General features: G+C 42.6%; 1 long non-coding RNA gene across 1 annotated transcript in view; it reads right to left on the bottom strand.

The window, feature by feature from the left end:
- Window positions 1-450: 450 nt before the first annotated feature.
- The window catches only part of LOC141731040 (uncharacterized), a 132,634-nt gene continuing 114,752 nt past the window's right edge, over window positions 451-18,332 (bottom strand). Inside the window, exon 4 of the long non-coding RNA XR_012582943.1 lies at window positions 451-1,281. This is a non-coding gene — a long non-coding RNA (uncharacterized LOC141731040). The remainder of the gene's footprint in view (window positions 1,282-18,332) is intronic.

Below are 18,332 nucleotides of genomic sequence, written 5' to 3'. Positions count from 1 at the left end.
TGTCTTTATTCATAAAAAGATCACTTTTGCTATTGTATAATGGAGAGGATAGGAATGGGTGTTATTTAATGGAAACACTATTTCATCCAGGGATGCACTGTGTGTAATCTGTATGGAGAGCGGAGATTCCCTGCTCCAAAAGGGACAAATGGTCAATGGCAGGAAAATGGTGCAGCAGCCTCAATAACAAGGTGGCCACACAGTGTGCAGGGGAACTCGTGATGAGGAGACCAAAAACATAGGAATGGTTTATAAAAAATCATATTATAAAAACCCTCAAATCCTGCAAAAAATTATGGGAAACAGAAAACAGCCTCAGGAGGTGTGAGAAAATAGCAGGAAGCAGCACAGAGGGAGGCAGAGGGCAGGTAGCACCTGATGGGTGGAATCTGTGCTGCTGTGCTGGGAGGGAGGTACGAGCCCACTGCTGCAGCTCCCTGCTTTGCTGTGCCTTCCCCAGCACATCACACCTGGGGATGATGTGTCACCGTGCCAAAAGTGACAAAAATGGTCAGCTGGCAGCCAGCCCTTCTTGCTGGGATCATCCACAAACCCCTGTGTGATGAAGAAGGAGGGATGGCTTGCAGAAAAATGGGACCTTCTCTGTGCTTTGTCCAGAAATCAGAGCTGAGAGGTTTTATTTCATTCAAAATCTACCAAGACTATGGCTCTGTTAGACTTTTCCACTTAATAAATATGCAAAAATCCCTTGGACTTCAAAAGGCCTTACTCACGGGGTGTAAGAGCAGCAGGATATTTCCTGAGGTGTTGCAGAAGTGGATGACTTACATGAAAAATACTCCAATTTTTACACCAGTGTCAAGGCACACAAAAAGTTCTTCAGTTCACCTTCATGTATTTTTCTGTAGCTTTCTCTGACACTTATTCTGCTAATGATTAAGCATCTCAAGTACTTTAAAACAAAGCTTTTCACCTTTAGATATTTTTTCCCTCTCTACAAGAACAGATTCCTTGCTGGCATTTATCTTCCAACATGCTCTCTGCCACCCCAACCAAAAATATTTTGAAGCATGTTCCTTTTCATCTCGGAGCTTTGTTGTGCATGCCACACAACCCACTTTTTTATTTAAAGGCAGATTTTTTTAAATTTTTTTTTGCTTCTTCTTTTCTACTTTCTCTGTGCACAGCTGACCACATGGTTTCATTCAGTGGAACAGCCGATTGCGAAATTAGACAAACACTTTGACTTTGCCGCTGGCTTTCGTGGCTGCCGTACCTCTGAAGACTCCATTCACCTCTAATTACATGTCCATCGAAATCCTGCAGAGAGGGAACAGTGTACATCATTAGCCCTCCTAAATGAATGTGCAGCTGAGTAGCTAACAAAGGGATTAGCGCTTGACAGGGAAAGCGTTGCATGCTGAAGGAGAGGGTCAGGGGGTGACTGCCTATTACACAGGAATAATTGCCACCCGGAGCCGGGGGAAGCGCTGTCTGCAGTCTCTGCTTGCTGCAGAGAAGCATTTTCTCTCAGCTCTCACCCCTCTGCCCAATCTGCCTTTGCACAAATCAAGGAGAGGAGCTGCTGGTGGGCAGGGGAGCATGGAAATGGGCGCTGGAAATGCAAGGTGATTTGGAGTCCAAGAACCTTCCTGTTGGACAGAGGGCTTCCTCTCTATAAATAAAACCCCTAAATAAAACATGTTCTTTTTTAGTTTTTAAAAATACTGTTTCGCTAATTCTCCATTACCATAATATGGCATGTGGCTTTATACAGCTTGTTTTGAGCTTGGGAAAACAAACTCAAACTGTAACAAACTTTAAAAAAAAAAATCTTCAACAAAAAGAGTATAAAGACACAGTGCAAAAATGTCTTCTTGCCCTACCTCACCTTTTCTTATTTAAAAGAACTTTATGATCCAAGACAATATTCACACTGCAATGAGCCCTGTTGAGCTCTGTTTGGGGACAGTGTAGATTAAGCTCTCCCCAAAACAATTAATATTTTACCTTTTTGAGAATACGTTCTTACTCATGGAGTTTACTAGGTCTGTTAGTTCTGTGGCCACAAAGGAGGAACAGCTATGGAGGATTTCAAAATGCAGTAACAATTATTAGATGCAATGGGTGGCTGAGTTAGGGGATGGTGGTCATCGCTGTCACTGGGGTGCTGTTGAAAAATTATGCTTGCTGGAAACAAGTCACTACATTAACATAATGTGGCATGGAATATCCTGTTTGGCAGTGAGAGGGATCTTACAGTTAGGAAAGATCCTGGGTGAGACTTCCTGCTGGAATAAATGCTCATCACTCGTCATCACAGCTGTTGTGATTCAAATGCGCTGAGATTCTCTCCCTTCTCTCCAAGCAGCCAAGGACAAAATCACAGCTAAAATGATTGGGGAGCATCCAGCACATGTTTGGGGTTGAACAGAAAGGGGTTTTCTGTTCAATTTCTGGTTTTTCTTTGGTTGTCTACCCAGAATTGCTTGCTAAGATCACACACAGGAATTCCAGGTGAGCAGGTGCTGGGTCTGGTGTCTGTTTGGTTGTTTTAACCTCACCAAAAATACATGGTGGAAAACCTTTTGGCCAATTTTGGAATAAAAGATGCCATTTTATAGCAAGTTAGCTCAGTCAAAGTAATTTAACTGGACTATATATAACTATGATGTCTTCAGCCCAATTTAAAGACAGTGAATTTTAGTGCAGGCATTTTAAATTATCTAATCAGCCCCAAGAAGAAAATACCTTAAAGATACATAACTAAGTCTGAGAAAAGACACAACAGCAGTAGGGTGATACTGTGCAATGTGAAAATGTTGTTTATATCCAAACATCACACGCACAGTTGAGCATGAATTCACATTAAATCAACTTGAGCTTCAAACATATATTTTTAGATATGGGTAGAAAGAACTATTTTTCACTCATGGAGTCCCAATATCACAAAGGTTTTAATCTGGTGAAATATATTACTTTTGAAAACCTGAACATGGCTAATATTTCCAAAACCTTGTTGAATAAAATCATCTGAGCACAGGGCTGACACCTGCTTGCTGGTATTGTGAATCCCTTTTGTGGCATTATTTCTTTCTGTATGTTTAGTGGTTTGTCAGTTTTGCCATGACAAGCTCTGTAGAGGTTTGGAATGAGTGAAGCTGAATACATGAGTCCATGTTTGTGCCTCCTGACATTTTAATGCTCCACTGTGGTGCACCAGCAGAGCAGGTGAGGGTCACCTGTACAGAGCCATCACCTCCTCAGGGCTTGTGGCCACTGGCCCAGCTGAGCCACAGAGACACAAATAGGAGCCCTTTCACCTATTCATGCTGCTCCTGAGCAAAGGCTGGGGAAAAAAACACAGAAAAACTGATTATGGGAATAAAAGGAAGTTTTTGCATGAGGTAATGGGCATCCCCCACACACTGTCTTCCACTCACCATGGAATACTCCTTCCTCTTGTCTGATAAAGTGACATCTGGTTAGTTTATTTGCCTGATTTTTCAGCTCTCTGCATCACTGGGACAAAAGTAATCTCTCTAATTGGTACAGAGAATTTTTTCCAGCATGGTTAGAACAGCAGACTCTGTATTGAGATTCCTTCATGGCTGTTGTTGCTATCAGCTTCAGATGTCATGGAAAAGGAACCTAATTTTGTGTTTATTCGTTCACAGAGTTAACAGATTTGCAGCCTTAGAAACAAGTATATAGGTCTAGTTATGAAAGAAATAAAATGCCCTAATTAATTTTCTGCATCACTGGAATGGACCTTCAGTCAAATGGGGAAGGCACACATTGTGGATGTCAGAGAGCTGTCCTAGGACCAAGCCTCCAGCACTGTTTGGGAGCAAAAGGTAAAATGAGAGAAGAAAATGCTAATTATAAGAGGGGTTTGGATGAGATAGGCAAATCTCCTTGTAATCTCAAATAAATCAGAAGTTTTCTTCCTGTGTTCTTATCCCATCCTGAGTTTGTTGTGCATTTTGCTCCTGAAAACAGCCCTCAGCCTATTTGGATCCTTCAGGCAGTAACTGTCTGGTTGAAAAGACTATTCTTTTTCCTTATTTAACCCTAAAGGTTATTTCCTACAGAGAAATAAGAGGGTGGTTGCTGTCTTTACAATGGCACAGGTTTTCTTTAATATAAACAGGCCCGGTCTATTTGGTCTGGAGGGATTTTCAAAGGCTGGGTAGGAATCATTCCCTCAAAGGTGTCTGTGTCTTTCAGAGCTAGACTACAAATCCATCACTTGGCTGGAAAACCTCTTGGTCAGGAACATGTTCTCAAAAGAAAGACCTGGAGATAGAGTAATAATGCAAATCTGCTGGAGGTAAAATTAGCAGGATTGTGTATTTTGGGCTGTTTTCCTTTTTGCTATAAGCATGTATACTGCAGGTAAAAGTATTTCTCAACAGATTGTATTTGCAGTGTTAGACTTCTTCCTACTCTGACTACTTAAAGTTCCTCAGGAGGCTTTTATCCCAGTATGTCTGAATATTTTAGCAACACTCATTAGGCAGGATGACATAAGTTATTAACTAAGAGAGGCTTTGATGCCCCCTTTGCAGAAATGTTCATCCAGCTGGTGAGAAAGGGACAGAAGAGGCTTAAGTTACCCTGATTCCAGAAGTGCAACAGGCACTACAAAGAATTTTACAAGAAATTCCTCTTCATAATGATAAAACTGAAAGCGGTGAATTTGTAGAGCTTTGTAATAGTCTTCTAATTCTCAAAAAGTCTGCAAAGAAGGTGCTTCTGAAATACTCTCCTGGTCACCAAAGGAGAAAAAAGGGTTCCTGGCTCTACATGGAGCAAAATTTTAAATCAGAGATTTGAAAAAGCTTCTTAATGAAGGATATTTAAACAATGAACCTGGCTGCTAAAGGAAGCTGTAAAATCGAAGTTAGGAAAGACCAATTAGAGTAACACCTGTCTGGAATGGGCACAGCAGGATTCTGCATCCATGCAGTGAAAATGGACTTAAAGCCACTATCATGCTGGGGTGCTGGTTTTCATCCTCCAGAGCCCCACTCAGGTCCTGTGATTCCATTTTTGCTACACACATTTATCTCCCTAGACTGTATGTGAGTCCTCTGAGCTCAGCTCTGAGGGTCTTCAGTCTGTCTCACTTCTGTAGCTCCAGCCTGGCTGGGGAAAAAAAAAAAGTCATAAAGCTGAAGTATGTGAGATCAAAGTCTTCTCATGAAGTCATGAGGATTAAAATTAATTTCATTACTGTGGGTAGAGCAGCTTTCCCTAGGGAAAAGGGTGCCTTTTGGGCTCTGTTGAGTTAGTACCTCAGCTGACCTCATTCAGGGAAAAACTCTACCCCATAGAGGCTGGGGGTTAAGGGATATTTCCCTACAATCCTCCATGAGGTATGCAATGATTCTCCTGGTTTCCCACAGACACTGTGAATATATTATTTCTGAATGCTTTCCTTCCTGGCACACTGTATGAGAAAAGTGGACATGGCATTCACAGCTCTGGATTCCCCTCTGGAAATCGGGATCCTTCATGCCACAGTCAGTGTTGCTTCCTAGAGTTCTAAATTCTTGAATTTAATCTTAGCTATGAGATGCAAGAAAGATTCCCAGCACTGTAAGTCAGCAGTATCCCCCAAATAAGTTGATAAAGCAGCTGTGTTGGCTCTAGAGCAGCTTAACTTTAGGCTTCTGAGTATGATGAATTATTGTTTAAGGAGATGTATTCATAATTCCGTTCCTTCCAAGCAGGTGGTTGATATTTTGAGATCCCTGCTGTATCAGCACTATGTATATTTGGCACAGAAACTGCATGAATATTATAAATTCTATATTTAATTGAGTCTCATAAAGAAATCCTGTAAATCATAGTCATCCCATCAAACAAACCAGGAAAATGATGTGGTGAGGTATTCAATAACACAGCTTCTTTTTGTCCCTAAGGGATAGACAAAACTTTGTTGTTTCCCTTAGAAGAAAAAGAATTATGATAGTCAGGTATCTTTGATGTAGTCCTGTTTATCTGAAAATAACATAAAATCCTAATTCGTAGTATTGAAATCAAGTAATATGAGAAAATACTTTTACATGCAGCACCAAGCCTCCATGAACCAGCACTCAGCCAAAAGGGCTCTCTGTTTAGGCTTTAAGCAAGACCATAATGCCACTAATGAGTCAGGTTCTGTCCTAAGCTTTCTCCCTTCTTTATATTTTCCTTGAAATATTTCTTTGTGTTTCTCTGTCTCACATGTGGTGGCAGAAAATATAACAGCATTGTTTGCTATGGAGTAGATGGTGAAACTCCTTTGTTTATATTTGTGATATTAGGTGACATATATGCCGGGGGTGAGAGTTAATATTTTGTCAATTTACTGGGACTGCTAAAATCCAGAAGTCCTGCTGTGTTCTGCTTTAACTGAATGAGAAAGAGTCTAATAGTTCTTTCCATAAGATACACTCTGAGGCCTTGATAAAAGATCTAAATCACAATAAATTAAAGAGGGGCAGTTAAAACAAGCGTAGGTCTTACCTAATAACAAGGGTAAAATACACATAGCAATGCAAGCCAAGGGAGATTTATGCCCAGTTTCCTCAGGTGGGTTTGAGCCTGTACCAAGCTAAAACTGCTTTCATTGTGTTGTTTTAAGTTCTCTGCACCACTGGCTCACAATGAAGCATTATTTGCACCTACTTTATCTGCAGTACATCTATTACATCAAATCAACAGGAGGTGAGAGAGGCTTGTACTAAATGACTGCAGTTCATTATTTAGCTGTATCTGGCAATGTGAACAAAGGCAGCGGGGGTTGATTTTGGCACCTGAGCTGCTCTGGCGTTTTTTTGCCTGCAGAGCCCTGGTGGGAGAGATCAGTTTGCTCCCAGGAGCAGCAGACAGGCCAGTGAGCCCTCAGAACACTCAGGAGCACACGCACGGCCACGTTTTCCTGACAGGCTGCTTCAAGGGCTCTCCAGAGCTATTTGATCAGGTCCTCCAAAGCCTCTTCACAGCGCTTGTCTTCGCTGCTCTCACTGTGGCATTCATCACGGGCTATTTTATCTGGCTGAGAGAGGAGCGCGCACATGGCTTTGAGTCCACCCAGGGCAGCTACAAATAGACTGCTAGACAGGTCCCTGGCCTCACTTATCAGAGTGAAATGGCTGAAAAAGAGCTCTCCTTGAAAGGCCAGGGTGATCCTGGGCTGTCACAACCCTGGGAGGCAATAGGGGACGGGTGCCCTCGCTTGTTGCAGGGCAGGGCCAGGCCAAAGCCTGAGAGTGTTTGCAGATCTGTGCTGAAAAGCCTTTGTGATAGGAGTGGATTGTCCAGGGATGGCAGGAAGGGTGCTTGAGATAAGGACATGGCAACTGTGTGGCACAGCATAACAGCAATGCTGAGGAAAAGCCACTCAAGTTCCCAGCTCCTGCCTGAGTGTGAGGGGACAGCAGAGTGAAGGGAGATCCTCATTGCACTGCCAAGGCCAGTCCTTGTCACTGCCCCACTTCTCACCCTCTGACAGCTCAAGTTTTAGCTTTCATATTTTTCAGATTCTGTGCTGCTTTAGTTTGTATTTTGGAGCTTCACATTAGGGATGGTGAGATCTCTTCACAGAGTAGGGACACTAAACAATTCCTTCTCTAGCTGGGGACCAAGGACAAATGATCCAAATCTCAGGCCCAGGAGCACAAACAACATGGACCGAAGAGAGAAAAACAAGAAGGATGGGACTTCATAAGCTAAAGCTGGAATTGCACAATTAACTCCAATATGCAAATGCACCAGAACTTGTAAAACTTAGAGACCCCATGACCCATCATCCATTTTGTGACTGTTTGGGCTCATTTTGGGTGTAGCCCTGGTTGAGCTCTTGTGCTGCCCAAGGTGGATTCATTGAGACCTCCTAATAAATCCCTTCTAATACATCCTTCCTTTATTCTTTAGCTCCATCTACTCTCTGTTCTAGGTCAGCCTTCACAAAGCTCCACCACAATCGAAACCCTGTGACAAGCTGCAGTTGTGTCTTTTTGAGATATCTATTTTGATCTTGTACAGAAGCAAAGTGTACTCTCTACTCATGAATTTGCAGAAGTTTTAGAAAGGAAAGGAGCAATTATGGGAGACCAAAAGGAAGCTGGTGAGAGAACAAGCACAGGAAATAGTGTCTGCTGCTGGTTTCCAGTTTGCTCAGGGAAATGGGATGGGTAGTACAGCCTAAGAAATTAACATGGTTCCATTAAGTAACAAGCATGATTTACTGTATTTTCCTTTCTGTCTAAAATCATCCACAAAAAATTGCCAACTGCTCCCTTTGCAGGAGCAGGAACGTTGTCATATGTACCAGTGGGGTCACTGAAAGCAAAAATAACTGTAGAATTAAGTAACTGTGAATAAGATCCTTTGAGCAACCAGGATTTCATGAACTTGGCTGAAGGAGGCCTGAAATGCATTGGAAAGTTACTGTGCTCAAATGCAATTTTCACATTTTCCTATTACACAAAGTAAAAGATACTTTGCCTAGCAGAAAAGAGCCTGAGCTTTACTGTAATAGAAGTTGAGAAGTAACTCTGCTGAAGTCATTGGTGTGAGCTAATGAGCTGTGAATATACTTTAATATATGAAACAATACCTGGACAAGGATTCCTGTTGATTTCAGAGGGACTATTTGTACAGCCAGTTACTGCTCTGTACAAGTCTATGAGCATGTGGGTTTCTGCTAAAATAAGATTACATGTCTATTAGACTATCCAGGAGCTACAACACTGCAATATATGGTATTACCATGCACTGAAGATAGGTCCTTGGGAAATTATTCAATAGAAATATGTAGGAGACCAATTTCCTCAGTAACAGCAAATCTTTCAGGCACTGCAGTTTAGGTGAGGATTCAGCTCTTGGAATAGAATCCATTTAACTTTGGATTTGGAAGGAACAGTGCTGGAAGTTAGGGAGCAGCAGATTTATGTGTCACTGGATTATAGTGGTGAGGCTATTTTGCAAATAACCTGCCCTCTGAAACTGCTGACTGTAAGATGCTTTAGGAATATTGACATTTTGCCACAAGTAAAGAAAGCTCACTCTCAACTCATACACATTTTCCTTGCATTAATGAAACAATACCCGTGTCCTCATAACAATTATAAAAACATCTTTCACTTATTATGCTACCCTGCAGCAACGAGAAGGGTATTGATCCAGGCCTACATTTCATTTACAAAAAAAAAATTCTGGGGAGAAAACAGAGGATATGAAATACTCTACAACATGAAGCAAATGACTTCATCTCAAAGAAGAAACAGCCTTTTGAAGAAAAGTAAAATGCTCAAAGAATCTTAAGAACAAAGAAACACAAGCACCTGGGTCTATGAACTGCTCTGTAGTAAACTATTTCTTACTGCAGGCATAATAGAGGCTCAAGCAAGGGGAACTCTTCCTTTACAAAACAAAACAAAAGCATGGGAGGTCACTGCAGAGAGTTTTATGTGGTTTATGCACAGGGAACTGAATAGAGACAGGCTGCATTTTTTTCCCTGTGAATCACAGGGCCCTTGCTGGCACTGTGAACTGGCTCAGGAATTCCAGTCTCTGTTCAGCCCTGCCATCCCTGCTTCAAAACCTGGGCCCAACAGGGATCCCTGATGACAGCACAGTTTCCACACCAGTGCTTTGGTGACTTTTCCATTGCTCTGCAGCATTTCCTCCTGAACTTGCCTCCTTGATGGTGAGAGGACAGGAAACATCCAGTGCCTGTGTTCCAGGACAAAGTCCTCTTGATTGTCCTTTCAGCCTTGCTCCTTCTTGTAGCCAATTCTTGTGGTATTGGATCAGAAAAACTGGCTATAGGCAGGAACAGTGCTGTTGAAGGTGCATTTAAAGAAGGAAAAAGTTGAGTTTCACAGCTGAAAGAGCTCCTGAGAAACCTGAGATCTGTCACTGCTTACACAGAAACTCTGACACCAATGTCCTTTTGAAATACTGCAAATTATGCCCTGCTGCAGCACCAGTTCCATCCATGGCACGTGGGCAGCTGTGAGCAAGAGTAAATGCTGCCTTCCTCCTCCCCAGGGGTGATTTGTTTCCCCTAATCCAGAACGTTTCAGTATTTTTATATTTGCTTTCTGTGTTGTCTTTTCAGGTGTGCAGCTCTCGAGGAGCAATCTGGGCTCTGATTCCTCAAAAATGTTTCAATGTCATTCTCTGTATCACTGAATTCTAGAAATCACAGTTTCAGTTGCTACAGCATTTATTGCATTCAGCTTTCCTCTTTTTCTGAGGTTGTTTAATTTCCTGAAACTTAGTAACAAAATCAACACAGAAGGCCAGAGCTGTTCCTTGTGCTCTAAATACATATTCAAAAACTCTCAGCTAATTAGTGCTAAATTAAAATGCAAGAGGAATATCCTTTATTTTTAGGTTATATAGATAAATCATTTACTTCCTTTACTGTTTCTGAAGAAAGATCAGCCACTGCGTGCTGTTAGTGCCACTGAGAATAATAAAGAAGTCATCAGAAAATGATATCTTGATAAAACACGACCTTTAAAGCTGAAGCTGTGGGAGCAAACCAAATAAAAAATGTTTTCAGAATGCACACGAAAAGGTCTGCAATGAAAGGAAAACTGATTATTCTCACATTCTTAATTATTTTAGAAGATTGATGCAATTAAATTAGGTATTATTTTAAAACAGTGGGATTTCACACCATGCTGGCTCCATTATTCATTTTTGAATGAACTTTCATTTTTTTCTATTTACGAAAATACTGATTTTTATACTCACGCTTTTCATTTTACCACACATACCATAAAACAAGGGCAAAAATTTTCACAGCAGGAATTGATTCCCACCTGGTCACTTTAAGCCATGTTGTCTTCCTCCCTTGCAATTACTGACTATGTCCTTACCCATTTGAAAGGTTTCTAGCAGCATACAACAGCTGGGGTCATTCTTATTGCTCCTGAGTAATCTTGTTTGCTACAAACACCTGAATTCACAAAGGAGCCAGCCACTGTCTCAAGGTTTCTGTGTACAGAAGCTCTCATGCAGGGAAAAAAAAAAATAAATTAAGCCCCAAAGATCTTTGCCAGCATCATTTCATTTTCTTCTCCTTAGATTCTTGTCCTGATTTTAAAATTACACACAAGTGGTCTCAAAGTACTTAAGCCAAGGTCAATTTTTTTCTATGTTTTTGCATAATGCCTTAAAATATGAATTTCTAATCTCTTATTCTGACTGGGTAGGTCATCTGCCCTAAATATAACAAATAATATTAAAATTCAGGCTTTACTGATGTTGAAATTAAATGAGCGGCTGTGAGGATGAGCAGGGCTGAGGGGGTGCATTGTGTGACCTTTTTCAGTAATCCCAGTTTGGATCTCTAGATTAAATCTGTTCTCTTTGAAGAAATACATGACAACGAAACCCCCAAATCAGCCAGAAAACACTCAGCATCAGCAGTACAGGGTTAAAACTTGAATTAGGTTGAAGAACCAAGTCAGTAGGAGGGGGTCTATTCTTAATTGAACTGAAATCCTGCTCACAGCGAGGAGGGAGCCTGTGAAACATCAGCCAGGTTTTAAATCTTGGTCACATTCCACAGGGCTTTCCTGGCTTTTGTGGGTTGGGAAGGTAGAAGAAGGGTAATGAAGGACTAAAATGTGAAGTTCAGACCCACATCTGTTGAGGACTGCAGAATTCCTGAGGCCAAGGAGATGAAGGACAAAGAGCTCACCCCATGTGTGTCATGGCAGCAGCTCCGTGGAGGGACTGATGGATGGGGATTTGCACTCCTTTTGGAGGAATTCCCTTGGGATGTGGTTGTTTGGGACCAATTTAAAGGGTCCCAGTTTGCCTCCCTCTCTTTCCTTTCCCTTTGTCCTAAGGAAGGGACCAGTCTCAGCTGACTCCTGCTGGTTGGTGGGGCAGGATCTCAGCTTGTCTCAAACCCCAAGGCACCCACAGACACCTGCAGGAAAGACACTTGTTACATCCAGCCAAAGGCAGGTTCTCTAGACAATCTTGCCAGAAGCAAAATTCTTGTTAATTTTCCTGTTTCACTCCACATAAAATATCAGTGCAGTACAAAGCTCACAAAAGAGTGACACGGACACATTTCTAAGATACTGAGAAAAGCAGACTTTAGGTTTACTTAAGTAATCACTGAATTCCTGAAGGAGAGGCAGCATGTTTTGTGTCTTTCTACATATTTATTATTTCTTTCTCCTCTCCTCTTGGTGAGCTATTCAAACAAGGTGGGAGAAGATTCATCTGAATTTTTTATCCAAATTTTTCTTCAATGCAGTTGGCCATTCCCACCTGGATACCTCTCACCTGTCTGCTGAGGTTAAACCATCCTGTTCCTGCAGTCAATGACAACCAAGGTGATACAAATCCCTGGGTTTGTCCTCTCTTATTGGAATCAATGGAATTACAGCCTTTAGCACAAATCCAGAGTGCCAAATTCCCTCCACATCTGTGCATCCTGATATTTTCTCTGCTCAGTCAGGAACTGGTGTGCCTACACCTGTTAATGGCAGCCATGTGACACATCAGTGTGATTCCCCAGCAGTTGATTTGCAGTGAGGATTCATTTTCACTTCCAGGGGTTTCTGGAAGCTTCCAAAGGGGCAGAGTTGTGCCTTTTAATTCTCTCTTTCTGAGCTGCATCTCGTGGTGCACTGTTGCAGCCAAGTAGCCTGAAATTTAGGCAGAGGATGATTTCCAGGGTGTTGGCCATTCACTGAGAGTTAGAGCTGAGGCAGTGGCTACTGAAGATCCAACTGGAATTGCTAATGGTAAGGAGATGAAGCCAAAGCAACCCAAGCCAACAGAATTATTGGAAGGCAGTGAGACCTGTCTCTGGGGTCTGTCCTACTGAACATATGTTTGGAACTTGAAAAAGGAAAGGGACATCTCAAGGGACATGAATCAGACCAGTTGAGCAACACTGGAAACTTGAACATTGCTACAGAGCCAAAAGATCTTTGTTTTAGCATATCCAAAATTTATTAAAGCAAAGTACTGCAAAATAGCAGAGAAACAAAATCTGATCCAAATCGATATTTGGAAGAAAATGTTGACAAAGAGCATAATCTATATGCCAAGTGTTCCCTTAGGAGCAGACTAATTTTGCACAGACGTTCCTGAATAGGAGATGCATTCATAAAAATCTCTTGTCACTGGGTTTCAGCACAGCATGGGAACTCCTCACTGAATTAGTTTCCAACCACGACTCAATCCTCTCCTTTCTCTCCCTCTCCCTCTCCTGCTATGACCAGTTAGGAGCAGCCACTCCCTCTCAGGCTCTCCACAGGGGTTAATTCTTTCTCCTGTGTTATGCAGCCACTGGGATCACCCTGAGAGTTTCCAAGGTAGAAAGAGAAAGCAGAAGTAAAAAGCAGCTGCCTGCATGATTTCTGAAGCATGCAAAATACAATAGTAATAAAAATAGTAATGAGCTCATTATAATGGAGATGGTCTCATTAGCAGCGCAAATGCCAATCATATATGTGGCCAGGTTCCTGATGGTGCAGGGAGTCCTTTAACACTGTTTTTCCCTGCTCCAGAAGTATAAATCCTATTTTGAAACATCCAATTTGTGCAGTTCTTGGGCTGCTATCCCTCCCTTTGCTCCCCAACAGGCCACTGCAGTTTATGATGCCTGGCCACATGGGATTTGGGGGTGAGATGCACATCCCTGTGCCCTGCCAAGGCCACTGCCTGCCCTGCCCCTCCAGGCCCCCACTGCCACAAGGGCAGGGAGAAGAGACCTCCATTTGCTCCACTGGCAAGAAATATCTTGAGCATACAATGGGAAAATGTATTTGGAAATATTTTAATTGGGAGGAAAACAGTTTCCATCAATATGCTGGCAATGAATTTAGGGCATTTGCAGATGCACAGTAAGAATGTGGATGATAACACAGTTTCAGCCATTTTGGGCCATTGGGAGCTCAGTACTCATGACTGTGCATGTCCTGCTGCTTCAGACATTCCTCCCAGAAGCTGCAGTGCAGGGTGATGCACTGCCTGTGGCTGGAGTGAGGTTCATCCCTCATCTTCCACCCCAGACAGGTGGTGTGACTTCCTCCCTTCCAAAGTTTGAGGCAGAAATATCATCTTGGCTGAGAATGTGTTGGCCACTGGTCATTCTGAGGGAAGAAATTGCCAACCAGTACACCCTGCAGACAAAATTTTTGTCTTCATTTGTAATCTAGGCTACTAGAAATGTAGAACTCCGTGATGATCTGCCAGGTAATAATGAGCCACACTCTTCAAAAATGTACTTAAAATTGAAAGTGATTAAAGATGCTCCAGCCTGAAATTGCCTATTACTCACTTGTGCTCTAAACAGTTCGTTTTTCACATCATTCCAGGGAGTTGTAACTCCTTAAAGCAATGTTCCTGGTAATTAGGGGAGAGCAGCAGCAGCAGCCACTGAGCATTATCTGTGCTGCAGCAGTGCCAGGAGTGCTGCCTTCTGCAGATGACAGAACAAGTGTGACAGAGAGGCAGCACCTGGTCCCACTGCTCAGGGAGAGACTGCTCACCAGGACCTCAGCTTGGTTCAGAGAAATGCTGAACCTGGGGAGGCTTAACCCAGCTTGGTCTGAGCTTCTAGGATTGTCGCAAGCATCTTTTCATGAAAATCCTTTCACTAGGATTTTTCTTCCTGAGAAGCTGAGAGGCTTCAGGAACAAAATGTTAACATTGATTATCTGCTGCTGTGGAATGGAACAGGTGCATCTGTGATTGGCCCACCATGGATGTTTATAATTAATGGCCAATCACAGCCCAGTTAGCTTGGACTTGAAGTCCGAGACACAAACCTTTATTATTCTTTCCTTTCTATTCTTAGCTTAGCTAGCCTTCTGAGATGAAACTTTCCCTTCTATTCTTTTAGTATAGTTTTAATGTAATATATATCATAAAATAATAAATCAAGCCTTCTTGGACATGGAGTCAACATTCTCATCTCTTCCCTCATCCAAAGACCCCTGTGACCACCATCACATAGGATCCAGTTTTGGACTCAGAAGGGAGCTCTGGTACCCCTCAGGAACATGGCACTGCCTGTAGTCTGGGCAAAACTCCTGCCTCTATGAAGTTGGCCTAGGAATAAGAAAAGGCTTTTAGGAATTTATTTTTAGGCTCTCTACTTTTTAATTCCGAAGCATAGTTAAAGTAGCTACAACAGACAGAAACATCCTGCCGCTAAACCTCAACCCTCTGCCTTTGTGTTCATGGCCTTTATTCTGTACACATTTTTGATTTACCTGTTTTACTTTTCAGACAAAATTAAATGAGACCCAGGGTTTTTGCTGTTGCAAAAGTAGTGCTACTTTGGTCAATAAATGTATCAGAGTGATACCACAATGCTTAAATAAAGTAGCAATATAAATAAATAATTTTCAAAATCCCAAGCACTTGAGACAGCCACTCTATACCAGACACAGTAATTGCAGGACCAAGTGCTGTGGTTGTCCTGGCTGCCTCCATGCCCAGCCCAGGGCACAGAATGAACCCTAATAATGGCTCAAATAGTTTGTGACTGTGAAAAATGTAATTTTTGTGTCTATGGGCTCCTCTGGCTGGAAGCTGCCTCCCTGCAGAGATGCACCTACAATACACAAAGAGCATTATTGCACGTGTGTTGTGGGGTGGTTTTAGCTGTGCTTCCCATTTTGCTGCTCAAGTTGTCACATCCTCACCCCAGCTCTCCTCAGGTTGCTGTCACCTGTGAAACTGCCTGATGGGGCCAGACCTCCTGAGAAGAGCCAGAGAGGGAGAGGAGGGAGCAGTGCTGGCAGAGCAAAGGTGGGGTGGAGACCCAGGGCTCCAGGCTGTGCTCACTGTGCTGGGACACATCTGCAGCTCTGATGGAGAAAAACCTTTACTGCACTAAGCATTCCTCCTCCGTCCTGTGTCTTCTCAAACTCTCTGTGATCAGCTGTGGGCTTCCAGGGCTCCTGGACTGATAGCTGGCCTTACATGAGCCTTTGGTCTGGCAAGTGGCGTGATGCTTCATTTTAGCTTGGAAGAGGATACTGTGTCACACCAATGCTGTTTCATCTTTAAGCAGAGGGCAGTGATCACAGTTACTGAATTTGTGAATTTTATCACAAATAACAGTGAAATAACAGCAATAGTTTTTACCTGTTTGGAAAAAACTGTACACACACCAATGTATTAACAGCAAGTGGCAATATTACTAATAATTACCCTTGTTACTAATGACAGGGACTTATCTCAATATTAATAAGAATAATAAGCTTGTTCAAGATGACTTCATCTCATTTAAGCTCAAGAATTAATCTCAATAATAAGGAAAAATAGAAGCATAACCAGGAAGATGTATGTAAAGACTACAGAGAAACTGTGTCAAAACTGTGGTGAACAAAATAAACATGCCTCTTACTCTGGTATGCATGATTAAAAACACCCCAAACCTTAAGTTGTATAGGATGCATTTATGCAAGGGAAAAAGCTACAAGGGTGAGGATACTCCTGGACTTTACAGGAACAGTGAGGTCCCCAGCTGGAGATGGCAGGAGCTGCAGCATGGCACAGAAGAAATGGGGACACATCTGTCAGCTTGGGCAAGGGACAACTGTCCAGTTCTGAAATGTCATCTCACTGCTGGTGGGGTCCTGTGCTGCAGAGGCTGCAGAAGAACAGGAGCTGATTTTTCTGAAGAGGAGTTTGTGATGGCTGGAGCTGCCCCACATGCCAACACAGCTAAAACCCCAGGAATAGCAGGTCTCCCTTCCATGCAGAGCCTGGAGCTGCCTCTCACTGCTGCCCATGCAGGGCAGGCAGAGATGTGTGCCTCAAAGCACAGGAGGACAGCTGAGAACACGAGTGAGCCAAAGGAAATGAAAGAACAGCAACCAGCAGATGATTAATGGCACCGATATGAACCCTGCTGACAGCGCCGAGCCCGGGCACCTCTGCTGAGACAGATTAACTTTGTCTCCTGGAACATGGGAGCTAAAGGAAGAGAAGCTACCCACTGGGAAATGTCTAAATCCATAGAAAAGTAATGAGAATGTTTGGGCTGAAAGAACCGGCTGGAGAAAAATTTTGGCAACGTCTGCCTCTCTTTATCTGAGTGCTTAACAACCACTCAGCTCAGCATGCAGATTTTGGGTTACCGGTTGCACGTCTCCTGGCCAAAAAGTCAAAAGGCAGCAGCACAAGAATTGATCTTCATTTTTTCTGAAGTGGTTTGAAAACCTTCCTCAGTTGTGTTTTTCCACCCTGACCTATATTTCTGTGATGATTCATTTTTCTGTTGTTTTTTTTTCAAAGGATGGCAGAAAGCACAAGCTTTGCCTTAGCTGGGTTTTCCCACCCTCATTGCCCTCATCTCTGCATGGTAAAACCATGGCCACACTAGGAGGCAAATCCCTCCTGGCCCACCAGCCTCCCATCTCACTTACAGGATCAGGGCAAGTTGCTCTGGCAACTTCAAAGGCAGAAAGAAAAGTCCAATACACATTGAAATACTTGCCTGGTGTCTCTGTGTGAGACACGACGAGTTTTCCATCAGGGATTTATGGTGTATTTATTCATGTCATAAAAAGAACTGCTCAGTGGCAAGCAGAAGTCACTTGTGGGTTAGTCCTGGCATGAAATTTCCACAAAGAGTAAATAAGAGCTTTTCCCATGCCTTGGGGTTATGACAGGGATCTGCAGCCTCCTTTGCCTGAGAGCACTGGACTTGGATTTGCAAGTGATGTGAAATACAGGTCTGCACTCTGGAGCCACATGGAATTACCTGTCTGGGCCATAGCACAATGAGCACTTTATAAACAAGGACATGGCTTCACTTTATGTGGCTGGGGCACTTGCACCCAAGCAAAGAAACAGAATATAAATTTTATTGCTTACCACATTTCCTTCCCTTGTTACCCTCCAGCTTCACTCTGCTGAAAAAGTTACAAAACTTTAGTATTGTGTCAAAACACTGGAGACCAGCAGGATTTTAAGGCCTGATTCATAACTCACAGAACATCAAAGGAAAAGTCCCAGTTTCCCGAGTTTCTTTTTCTCATTTCTGCATTTGGGGTCTGGCCACAGCTGATTTTTTGATATGCAGAATATGCACAGCCCAAGCTGTCCAACTTTGGTGGCATCCTATTGGGCTGAGGCAGAAAAAGCCTTGCACAACATCTTCTAATGATTCATATTTTGGGGAGGAGGAACATCACCTCTAGGAATTCAGCGTTATTGGATACTGTAATCCAGAAGAGATAAAAGCACTTACTAATTACTGCTGGGTTTTGTTTCTTTGAAGAATTGGGTTAAATCTCTTTTGAAAGAAGATGTCTGTTTGTGCTCGTTAGATGTATAATTTAATTTGTTTAGGGTTTTCTCCTTTTCTGGGG

Source organism: Zonotrichia albicollis, chromosome 16, assembly GCF_047830755.1.
Source record: "Zonotrichia albicollis isolate bZonAlb1 chromosome 16, bZonAlb1.hap1, whole genome shotgun sequence".
Classification (NCBI taxonomy): domain Eukaryota; kingdom Metazoa; phylum Chordata; class Aves; order Passeriformes; family Passerellidae; genus Zonotrichia; species Zonotrichia albicollis.
The sequence above is the reverse complement of the archived record's forward strand: the minus strand, read 5'-3'. Positions and strand labels throughout refer to the sequence as shown.